Source organism: Hemicordylus capensis, chromosome 8 (assembly GCF_027244095.1).
Source record: "Hemicordylus capensis ecotype Gifberg chromosome 8, rHemCap1.1.pri, whole genome shotgun sequence".
NCBI classification, from domain to species: Eukaryota; Metazoa; Chordata; class Lepidosauria; order Squamata; family Cordylidae; genus Hemicordylus; species Hemicordylus capensis.
Window position 1 is genome coordinate 8,425,546 of NC_069664.1, and position 12,524 is coordinate 8,438,069.

A 12,524-nucleotide genomic window follows, 5' to 3' on the forward strand; every position below is an offset into this window, starting at 1 on the left:
TGAAAGGAAAGTAGGCAGATCAGTTCTTACCAGAACTCGTTGTTATTCAAGAGGTTATGGGGTGGGCAATTTGGATTGGTTGCTCACCCTGATGTTTGGTGACTGCTTAGCATAGGGATATTCACACATTACATTGCATGCGTATACAAGGGACTGCTCTGTGTGTGTGTGTGTGTGTACACAATTCACATTTAAATGTGAATGACTGCACACAAGTTCATTTTAAAAGCCAGTATGGGCACTGGACCTTTTGAAAATGGGAAGCACAGATCTCGCTTGCACTACTGTACAGGCCTTGAACCTAACATGGGCATCAGTTGAACAGTTATTTTTTCTTGCATGACAAAACAGTGTAGTGAAGGCATTTGGGGGGAAAGTCAGCCAGTGTGAGGGGAGGAGAGCTGGTTTTGGGATAGCAAGCATGAATTGTCCCCTTTGCTGAGCAGGGTCTGCCCTGGTTTGCATTTGAATGGGTGACTACAGTACATGTGAATCTCTTTTCTCACATGTGACTATGGTACATGTGAACATCCCCTGAGGGGATGCATCTGTAGATCAGATGCAGAGCATCTGCATGCATGCAGAAAGTCCCATGTTCAATCCCTGCCAGCATCTCCAGGTAGGGCTGAGAGAGACTACTTCCTGAAACCTTGAAGAGCCACTGTCAGCCAGTGTAGACAATACTGAGCTAGATGGACCAATGGTCTGACTCAGTATGGCAGCTTTCTATATTGCTATGCCTAATTCCCAGAGATGAAAGTTTGGGACAGTGTACAAATTTGAGAGATAGATAGATAGATAGATAGATAGATAGATAGATAGATAGATAGATAATGGCAGGTGTTAGTGAGGGGACCCTAGCAGCTGCCCAAATGTGCTGCATGCCAAGCCGGTGAGGCCTAGTGACTTCTCCCTGGAAAGCAAAGCCAGCCAAGCTGTTGATCAGGGGCTACCGTGCACGCCCCCCTCCGCACCGCCCCATTCGTATGATACAACTTGCACCTCGGAAGTCAGGGGGCCGTAGCTGGCTGCTTTCCTGGCCCTTTTATTTCTTGGCATGCAACATGTTCATTAAACAGGGCTGAGGAGCATCCTGCCCATGGTGGCACTTATGCATGCCCAACGTCACTTTTTCCAGAGATCACTGCCCAAATATTTTTGGTGGAATCAATTAGAGCCTTTCCCAAGAGCCACCAAGTTTATACTTAGCCAGAATAACAATAAAAGACCCAATGCTTCAGTTATGTCTCGGGAAGTCTCCAGAGCTGTTTCCTTACAAACTCGGAGGAACCCCTGGCACTGCGAACGCTTCAAAATCCTGTGCTCTTTTGTTTGAATGATACAGCCACACTGACCATAAGACAGCTGTCTGCCCCAGCCCAGGGTCGGGGTGTGTGGGCACAGGTGCAAGTTGTTCAGATTCAGGACCACATGTAGGGGCAAGTGCTCCTGCGGTGCTGGGCATTTCCATTTTTATGAAAATTTAAAAGTTGCTAGAAGAATATTTCTTTACATTTTATATCCCGCTCTTCCTCCAAGGAGCCTTCCAAGTACATGGTTATGTTTCTCCTCACAACAACCCTGTGAGGTAGGTTAGGCCGAGAGATAAGTGGCTGGCCCAGAGTCACCCAGTGAGCTTCATGGCTGAATGGGGATTTGAACTCGGGTCTTCCTGGTCGTAGTCCACCCCTCTAACCACTATGCCACACTGGCTCTCTTAGAGGAAGCAGAGTTCCCATCTTCCCATGGAATCATAACCAGTGTCCCCTGTAACAGGGAGCACAGTGTCAGGTCTGGTGGCTACTCGGAAACAGGCCTCCTCCATTGCAGCCCCTGGATTTTGGAATGCGCTCCCTGTTGAAATAAGAGCCTCCCCATCTCTGGCAACTTTTATAAAAGCACTGAAGGCACATTGATTCACCCAGGCTTTTAATTAGATTGATAGTTTTCAAAATTTTAATTCTGGGTTTTAAATGTTTTAATGTTTTTAATGTTTTTAATTGTTAATGGATTTGATGTTTTAAAATGATTTAAACCGCCCAGAGATGCAAGTGTTGGGCAGTATAGAAATATTTTCAATAAATAAAATAAAATAAAATAAAATAAAATAAAATAAACCACACTCCAGCAACCAGATCATGAGACTCTGCCCACCTCAGTGCTGCCAGAAGCCCAGGTGCCCACCCAAGGACCCCAAGACGTCTCCTGGAAAGTTAACGGATGCCAGCACCTCCATCACCCGTGGCCTGCCCCACACCTGTCCAGACCCTCCAAGAGCCTGACTCAGCATCTGGAGATGAGGAGGCACCTTTTCAGAGCCTCCCATCCATCCGAGTCTGCAGCTGCCACCAGCTACATCCCAGCCCCCTAGAGATGCCTGAGCCAGCCCTCCAAACTGCTGGAGCCGACGTAGCCAGGAGGCTTTACACAAGAGGCTTCTGCCCCGAATCCCCTTCGGGAGAGAGTGTGTGCATTCGCACACCAGCCAAACTTACCCCGAACTCCCGCCGAGATCCTTGGACCCACTCCACACACAAGCTGGGCTTTGTGGTGTGAATTCTAGCTTATCTCAAGGTATTTCTGGATTTTAAAAATGCTGGTTTTAAGCTTCTTTTTCTGAAAACGCTGGAGCAAATAGGGAGAGGCATTGGCATAGAATCATTAGCATGATAAGAAGCATGGTCTCTTCAGAAATGCAGATCTAGCTCTGCAGGGAACTCTCCCCCCGCCCCGCCCACATTTGGCTAGGAAGGAAAACACAGATGCCTGCCATGTGAACTTGCACCAAAACAAAACCTGAGAGCAGAGGGGAGGGGCTGCTTCCTTCAATGCCACGAGTGTATTTCGAAGTGGCTTCGCTCAACATTTACCCCAAAGCCTGAAGCCAAGTGGCACTGCAGGCAAGGCAGAGGAGCCCACACCGGGCTGTGAAGCAGCTACCTGCAGATGGGTCTCCTCAGGCGGAGGTGCAACAAACTGCAGAAGGGTTACTGGTGAGGCAGGTTTGCACTGGCACAGACAGAAAATGGGGGTGTGTGGGCCCTTTCCTGGCCCATTTAAGCCTTCCCACTAAGAAACGCTTACCTAGAGCTTCAGCCCGGGGAAGGTTGCCACCTTGCTCTGCAGCTCTGCTCCTGCTTCTCTAGCCTTCAGACCTCTGCTGTCCCTGCCCAAGCTTTGGGTCTGCGCCCATGAGGTGCCTCCTGAGGTCCTTCATCCTGTTTGGCCCTGGAGGTGAGTCTTTTCCCTTGACTGAAACCTGGTGCATGGCACAGGTGATCACAGAAACTGGGGAGGATAGGGGATGATGTCAGCAACATCTGGAGTACTGCAGGTTGGGGATGCCCTGCCTTAGGAGATGGAACCATAGCTCAGTGGTAGAGCATCTGCTTTGCATGCAGAAGGTCCCAGGTTCAATCCCTGGCAACATCTCCAGGTAGGGCTGGGAGAAACTCCTGCCTGAAACTTTGGAAATGAGCTGCTGCCTGTCAGTGTAGACCAGTACAATAAATTGTACAATTACAATAAATTGTAGCTGGGGATGATGGGAGTTGTCATTTAGCAACATGTGGAGGATCCCAGGTTGGGAACCATTGGTGTAGACCAGGAGGCTTTACAGACAGGGGTCTTACCCTGAATCTCTTCCGGAAGAGAGAGTATGCATTCACTTAAGCCAAACTTACTCCAAAGTCCTTTCGGGATCTTTGGAACCACTCCACACACAGATCAGACTTTGTTTTGCAGATGCTAGATGTATTTCCGGGTTTTTAAAATGTTGGTTTTAAGCTACTTTTTCTGAAAACCCGGAGCAAATAGGGAGAGGCACTGATGTAGAATCATTAGCATGATAAGAGGGATGCTCTCTTTAGAAATGCAGATATAGCTCTTTAGAAAACTCTCTACCCCCGCCCCATTGGCTAGAAGGAAAACACGGAGGCATGCGATGTGAACTTGCACCAAAACAAAACCCAAGAGCAGAGGGGAGGGACTGCTTCCCTCCATGCCATGAGTGTAATTTGAAGTTGATTTACTCAACATTTACTCCGCAGCATGAAGCCATGTGCGAATCACTCCCAAGGCTGCTCAACTTTGGCCCTCCTGCAGATGTTGGCCTATAGCTCCCATAATCCCTGGCTATTGGCCACTGTGGCTGGGGATTATGGGAGTTTACATTGTCCACACCAGGGATTCTCAACATTGGGTCCCCAGATGTTATGGGACTTCAACTCCCATAATCCCCAACCAATGGCCACTGGGGCTGGGGATTATGGGAGTTGAAGTCCAGTAACATCTGGGGATCCAAGGTTGAGAATCCCTGGTCTACACCAGGCCCTGCTCAACCTAACCCCCCCCCAGCTGTTTTTGGACTACAGCTGGGGGTGGGGGCTAAGTTGAACAGGCCTGGTTACTGAGCTAGATGGGCTAATGGTCTGACTTGGTAGAAAGCAGCTGCCTACGTTCCTGTGATAGGAATTGTCGTCTGATATATCTGAAGACCCATGTTTGAGAATTCGGCATCCTGCATGACTGAGCTCCCTTCCCTTGTGTGGGCCCACCTTGGTTGGCCTCCGTCTCTCTCCCATGTTTCACTGAGGATGCAGGGCCCTTTCAGCAGCCTGACTGAACTGCAATTCAGTCAGATTTATCGGCTGCTTGAGGAGAACAGAAGGACAGCTGGGTTTGGGGAAGAAGAACGTCTTTGACTTCTGCAGACGGTGTGGCGTGTTCAGCTCCATCGACAGGAGAGAAAAAGCACCCAACAATCCTGTTCGGGGCTGGACGGTGAGGGGGAGAGCCTCATTCCAGGAACCGCATCTTCCCCTCAGAGCGGAAAAAGGCTTTCTCATGTTTATACACTGCGTCAGTGAAGGAGATGGGCAAAACCACTGGAAAGAATTTCTGCCCTGTCACTCCAGGCAGTGCAGAACCTCCACATCCTGGCCAGGCCGTGTGTGTGTGTGTGTGTGTGTGTTCATTCATTCCGGGCCTTGACTCCTGGGATTGTGTTACGCATCTTACTCCCACACAGACAAATTCTCAAACTGCCTGCTGGCTGACGCTGCAGTGACAAACTCAAAAGCAAGAGGCAGTTCTTGCCACCTGGAAAAGGTTGCATGGTTGGCCTGAGTAGAGTTGGCCTTGTGGTAGCAAGCATGACTTGTCCCCTTTGCTAAGCAGGGTACATCCTGGTTTGCACTTGAATGGGAGACTACATGTGAGTAAATGGAAAGTGTGCCGTCAAGTCAGTGTTGACTCCTGATGCCCACAGAGCCCTGTGGTTTCCTTTGGTAGAATACAGGAGAGGTTTACCGTTGCCTCCTCCCATACAGTATGAGATGATGCCTTTCAGCATCTTCCTATATCGCTGTTGCCCAATATAGTACAAGCGGGGATTTGAACCGGCAACCTTCTATTTATTAGTCAAGCATTTCCCCACTGCGCCACTTGAGGTGACGTATGAGTATTGTAAGATATTCCCCTGAAGGGATGGGGCCGCTCTGGGAACTGCAGAAGGTTCCAGGTTCCCCCCTTGGCATCTCCAGGTAGGGCTGGGAGAGATTCCTGCCTGTATCCTTGGAGAAGCTGCTGCCAGTCAGTGTGGGCAATACTGCGCTAGATGGACCAGTGGTCTGACTTGGTAGAAGACACCTTCCTATGACATGTTTTTTGCCACCCACCCCCTTTCCCCACCTTACTTTGTCTCCAAGTGAGAGGTAGGTTACCTTGGCTCTTCAGATGTGACTGAACAACTCCCATAAGCCCCAGGCTCAATTTTCTGTGGCTGGGGTGGATGATGGGAGTTATTCAGCCACAGTGGGAGAGTCAGTGTGCTTTCACATATCAGCCAGATTAACCCCAATGTCCGTACAATATTTCAGAGAGTACTTCACATACAATCAGGTTTTCCCCTCCGTATTGGAACCTAGCACAATTTATGTCCAGGGTAAAAAAACAACAACAACCCTCTTCTTGCGTCAGAGTATCCGCTATGCCCCAAACTCACAGTAAACCCGGGGTAAAGCCTGTTGTCTGAAAGGCCTCCTGGGCGCTTTCCAGATTGGACACTACAACAGTGTCACTAGTACGTGTCCGTTAAGTGTGCTTCGGTTTTGCCTGTGTATTGACATCGCTGTCCCTGTGCTGTCAGCAAGCTGCCGTTCACCTATCCGATGCCTTCTTTCACGTTTTATCTTTGCGTTACAGTGCTACAACATTTGAAGAAGAAAATAGCTTTATTTCCCCATTGTAGGATGGTTCCCACAAGCTAGAAAAGACTGCTCCCCCTGCTGGCAGCTTTGTGCAACATCCTTTATTTACGGTTTCAATATGATTCTGCCGAGCTGAAGTCAACTACAGCTGTATTACCGTGTCATCTGGAAAGCGTCCTGATGACAGATTCCAGACATACCATTCTTAAACCTTCCAATGCAGTGGGAAAGGGGGAGCAGTGAGTGGTCCTGCCCAGTCCCTCACCTGCTGCATGGCACACCTGGAATCCTACACGAGAGTAGGTGAGGGATGGGTGGGTGATGAGAGTGCAGCGGACGGAGGTGGGGAAGGATGCTGAGATGCTGCCTCATCTCCCTTAGCAACAGGAGATTTAGGAACACAGAAGCATAGGACGCTGCCTTCGACTGAGTCAGACCATTGGTCCATCTTGCTCAGCATTCTTGACCCTGACAGGCAGCAGCTTTTCCAAGGTTGCAGGCAGGCGTCTCTTCCAGCCCTACCTGGAGATGCTGCCAGGGTTTGAACCTGATAACTTCTGCATGCAAAGGTGAGACTCTTCCACTGAGCTACCACCCCATCCCCTACAGCAGGTCTGCTCAACTTAGCCCCCCCACAGCTGTTTTTGGACTACAACTCCCATAATCCCCAGCCACTGTGTCCGATAGCCAGGGATGATGGGAATTGTAGGCCAACATCAGCCCAAGTTGAGCAGCCCTGCACTAAGCCAGGAGTTCCCAACCTGTGGTACTCCGGATGTTGCTGCACTAAAACTCCCATCACCCTCAGCTACAATTTATTGTGGCTGGGGATTATGGGAGTAGTAGTTCCACCACATCTGGAATGCCACAGGTTGGGAATCCCTGCTGTAAGGCAACATTGACTGCCCTGCTGTTGAACTACAAGTTCCATCATTCCTAGCCACAATAAATTGTGGCTGGGGGGGTGATGGGAATTGTAGTTCAGCAGCTGGACAGCCATGGCTGTCCACCCCGGCTCTAAAGGGAATATTGTACAGTGCTCACAGGTGGTCCCCCATCCAAATGCAAACCATGGCAGACCCTGCTCAGCAAAGGGGGCCGCTCATGCTCGCTACCACAAGACCGACTCTCCTCCCTTAATTTAAAGGTATATATCCAGGTTGTGAGCTGGCAGCTCCGTATAGAGTCTGTTTAAGGGAGAGCTCCCCCTCTGTGCTGCTGTCTGCTGCTCACAAGCAACTCTGTCCTCGGTGAAACATGTGGTCTGGGCCTTTGCCAAAGAGGCTCTAATTAGAGTGTGAAATCTTGGGGTTTCACAGCTGACCAAATTCCTCCATCAGCCCAGCTGTCAATGTCTTCCCACTCAGAGCGAGAGTTACTGTCTCCCTGCCCCAGAGCTGTGGCGAATGGGGAGCTATGCGAAGAATCCGCCGGCATGTTGAGCGTTGCAGAAAATCCCCAGCGGTTCTCAAGGGCGGAGAGCTACAGAGATCAAGATCCCGATGGGAGGGGGAAAGGACCTGGAATAGCCCGCTTCCCAGGCTGGTGGTTAGCGGAGGAGTGTGTGACGATTTGCGAGAGCAGGGATGCTCAAGGTGTGGGTTCTGGAGCAAGGGAGGTGAGAGTTGCTCGATGAAGCGTCCATATAACCCAGCATCCTGTTTCCAGGGGAGGACAGTCGCCAGATGCAGGGCCAGATTAAGCTAGTGTGGGGCTTGTAGCATATGTCACAAAGGGGCCCTAAATTAAAAAAAAATGCACATAAATATTAAAATTGCAATTAAATAAATTAATTGTAAATAAATTATTTACTTGCATAGTAAAGTAATTCAATTTGGACGAAATTTATTTATTCGTATCATTTTATTCATGATGTCCATAATGATTACGTACTACTTCAGTCATGCTCGGGGAAGACCGCCACGACGTGTCCACACGTATATTTTCTCTCCCTCCTTCCTCCCTCAAAGCGGGCATTTATACATGGCACCCAATCACACTCGCAAGTCACAAAGTGACAGTAATTAATTGACAGTCACTGATCTCTGACTGCGTTCAGCCTTGGAGTCCCACATCCCTTGTCGCACCCTACAGCGGCTTCGGAGTGTGGGAGACAGCACAAAGGACACCACGCCTGCACCCGACACAGCAAGGACCCGACCAACACACAGCTGCGCACAAGCAGAACCCACAACACGTGGGTAAACACATGGGTAAACAACAGGGTTGCCATATCGTGAGGATACGGTGAGATGCTGGTTTCACCAGACAGCTTGCAAACATTTAGTGTGGCGCCCTCAAAAATGTGGGGCCCGTAGCATATGCCACTTTTGCTACTAGGTTAATCCGGCACTGGCCAGATGCTGCCCACCCACAGCACAAGAAGAAAAGGAACAGTCATACATGAGTGAGCCAGTTAGTGGTCGGTACCATCTGGGGGGATGAATCCTTGTTGTGACTTTTGACAGGTTCTACACCCCTAGAGATGGAAAGGAGGGGATATATGAACTTCCATGCCACCCCTGACACTGGCAGGGATGGCAGCGGGGACATTGCCACTTCCAGGCTCCTGCTCGCTCAGCCAAGCCAAACCTGATTCCTTGCTGTGCAAGAGCAGCAGAAGCTACAGTCTCCACAACAGCCTGCAGGGTGGGGCTCGGATTCTGTGGAGACGCTGGAAAAGAAGAAGGAATTGCAATTTGTATAGCAGGAACAGAAAGGGAGAGGGAGAGAGATTCAGGTCTGGGAGGGGGGAGTTAATGTGAGGAGGGAGGTGTTGGTGTTGGGGGAAATGTCCCTTGGAAAAAATTCAGCTGTGCCAAACAAACAAACAAACAAACGGCACACAGGAAACTAGGAAGCTGCCATATACTGAGTCAGACCATTGCTCTATCTAGCTCAGTAGTGTCTTCACAGACTGGCAGCAGCTTCTCTAAGGTTGCAGGCAGGAGTCTCTCTCAGGTCTATCTTGGAGATGCCACCAGGGAGGGAACCTGGCACCTTCTGCTCTTCCCAGAGCGCCTCTATCCCCTGAGGAGAATATCTTCCAGTGCTCACACGTCTAGTCTCCCTTTCATATGCAACCAGGAACTTGGAACCTAGATGGTAGAAGGAACCAAGAAGAACCTAGAAGGAACCTAGAAGGAAGAACCTAGAAGGAACCAGAGCGTCTCCACCCCCTGAGCAGAATATCTTCCAGCACTCTCACATCTAGTCTCCCATTCATATGCAACCAGGGTGGACCCTGCTTAGCTACCATAAGACCAGCTCTCCTCTCTGAGGGTGGTGGTGGGCTATTCTCCATTGTTGAGCATGGGCCTGTCAGAGCTGGTGCCCCAGTAATTTGCCACCCGAAGAGACCACTTCATTTTGCCTCATTAAAAAGCTGCCCAGTGCTCTCTAGCTTTGCCTTTGGAAGTCATCAGGCCTATTCACACAATATTTTGAATCTAGGTTCAGTGTAGGTTACTGGCATTGAACTGAGTGTGTGAACCCATGCAAAGGTGGTTTAAGGCCCGAGATGGATCTGACATCCCCATCTTGGCATGGGTTCACACAATCATGCGAGTGTTGGTAACCCACATTAAACCTACATTCAATCATGTGAACCTACATTCAATCAGGTGAGGGAGCGGCCACAAAAAGAACGGCTGAGAAGCAGAACACTTCTGGGCTGTCGAGGCCGCGAAGCGCGAAGATTGGCTTTGCTGTTGGATCGTTCCTCCAACAGGCCATCGGGAGAGAGGAACAGGAGCAGCCTCCGCTGAGATCATATATGCCAAGGATTGTCTTTGCGCCAAAGTGCGTGCTGACCGGGAATGGTGGAGCACATCGCGTCCACATGGATTCCTCATTCGGCTTGGAAGGAATGTCCCTGCTATTGACATCTCTCTCCCTGAGGCCTGTTGCTTGGACAGAGCTGCGGAGAATGTTCTGCAATGCAGCCATACCTCAGCGACAGCCAGCTGATCCGGGCTTCCTGTTTGCGGACTGTGAGTTTCTGAGAGCCCCTTGTTTAGCGGAGCTGCTTGATGGATGGGGTTCCCTCTCCAGGTCCCCACTGGGAGAGGAACAGGCGTCTCTGCGCACGCGCTGTGCGTCAAATGCCAAAGTCCAGGCCGTGGAGCTGAGCTGATAGGACAAGGACTCAACACCGCCTGCCAATGATACCTTCACAAGCGCTTCCTTGGCTGCGGTCTCTTTCCATCTGCAAAAACACACTGAGGAGGAGAGAGCCTGGCAGTTGATCGGGTTCATATCCCCCAGCGAGCCACTTACCTGACTCCAACCAGATGCTGTTTATCGGCCAGCGTCTCCACAACATGCTCCATGTCTCAAAGACAAAAGGAATACAAGAAACGCTTCGGGCCGGTTTGCTTGCTTCCCCCACCCCACCCCCGCCAACCTCAGACCGGATACACAAGTTCCAGGACGGGGATATGTGTCCCCCGAGTCTCGGATCAAATCTGGAATTCATAGACTCTGTAAATGTACTTTATTAAATGCAGGAATTGAGAAACATTTTGGAATGAGTCTATCGGAGGGCCTGATAGTATAGCCGGGGCTTTTGGCATTAAAGGATCGTTTCAGATGTGTAAGGCTGACCATGAAAAATGGGAGAACGGCATGGTTTGGCTTCAGAGTCTTTTGTTCCTCTTTCCCCCTAGTTGTTGAGGGCTTATTCAATCTGTATTTGCAAGTTGAGACAGTTTTCACTCACTCGCTCAATACACATCCCCAGAAGACGACGTTGTAAATAGCTGCCTGAAGTACTGGGGCCTATGAGATCCAAATTGCAGGGACGTCAGGACACAAAGACACTGGACTGCTGGTTCTCACAGCCAAAATCAGGATAAGAGGAACCTCCAGCCAGTCTCGAAGCCCCATGCATGCTCCTGTGAAATGGTAATGTGTTAGCAAAAATGGAGGCAGGAGAAAGGGGAAGTGGTTGTGTGCTAGCCCCTGTCTAGGTACGATGATGTGGGATGTGCCTTTTCTCTACCCTGGATACAGGACTAGATGCAGCAGGAGGGTTGGTCACTGCAATCCTCCCCAGATCAAGACTAGCTGATGATCACTTTCCCTGTCTTCTCTCTAACAGAGATTCCCAGAGGTTGTTGACTACAACTCCCAGAATCCCCAGCTGCAACGGCTTTTGCTTGGGGATTCTGGGAGTTGTAGTCAACAACCTCTGGGAATCCCTGTTAGAGGGAACACTGCTCCGACCTTTATTATTGCCAGCACATGACCATTTCTTGGGAGTGTGCACAGGGCTGAGAGCCTGGTTGGACCTTCCTTCCAGGGTGTTCCTCCTAGCCGGTTCTTGGTCGTGAGAACCAGCCCACAGAAAACTTTGTGTGATGTGTCCTTACTAAAGAGTCTTCCAAATGTATTTTTGGATGCTTTTTTCAAGATATAGCAAGTTGTTGCCTACATATTGGAATAACTGAGACGAGACCTGATCTTGTGGGAGCAAGCATGACGTGCCCCCTTAGCTAAGCAGGGTCCACCCTAGTTTGCATATTAATTGGAGACTTGATGTGCAAGCACTGGAAGATATTCCCCTTAGGGGATGAGGCCGCTCTGGGAAGAACAGAAGGTTCTCCCTGGCATCTCCAGAAAGGGCTGAGAGAGACTCCTGCCTGCAACCTTGGAGAAGCTGCTGCCAGTTTGTGTGTAGACAATACTGAGCTAGATGGACCAAGGGACTCCGTATATGCCAGCTTCCTATGTCTTATGTTCTTATATGTACTGGTGACATCACACAATCAGAAGGGCATGCTGGGATCTACTTTTTAACAAGAAAGAAAAGACATTGGACGACTGCAGAGAAGACTTCAGGCTTCTGACATCTATTTAGTTTTCTGCCAGAACACTAAGATCCACCAGCCAATGCCAGGTGCAAAAACAGCAGCTCAAGAGAAGGAGCCAAATGCAAAATGGTGGTTCATGATGGCCCTACCTTGCAGAGCCGGCTCAACTTTGCCTTCCCAGCTGTTTTTGGACCACAACTCCCATAATCCCCAGCCACAGTGGTCAATAGCCAGGGATTATAGGAGTTGTAGGCCAACATCTGCAGGAGGGCCGAAGCTGAGCAGGCCTGGTGTAGACCATACTGATCTAGATCAGGGATTCTCCACGTTGGGTCCCCAGATGTTATTGGACTTCAACTCCCATAATCCCCAACCAAAGGCCACTGGGGCTGGGGATTATGGGAGTTGAAGTCCAATACCATGTGGGGACCCAACGTCCAGAATGCCTGATCTAGATGGACCAAGGGTTTGACATGGTATAGAAGAAAGCTTCCCATGTAAC

At 49.9% G+C, this 12,524-nt stretch overlaps 1 non-coding gene across 1 annotated transcript; it reads left to right on the plus strand.

Annotated features, from left to right (window-relative positions):
• Positions 1-3,354: 3,354 nt before the first annotated feature.
• TRNAA-UGC (transfer RNA alanine (anticodon UGC)) lies at positions 3,355-3,435 on the plus strand. Its single transcript has one exon. It is a non-coding gene; the product is annotated as a tRNA-Ala (tRNA).
• The last annotated feature ends 9,089 nt before the right edge of the window (positions 3,436-12,524 follow it).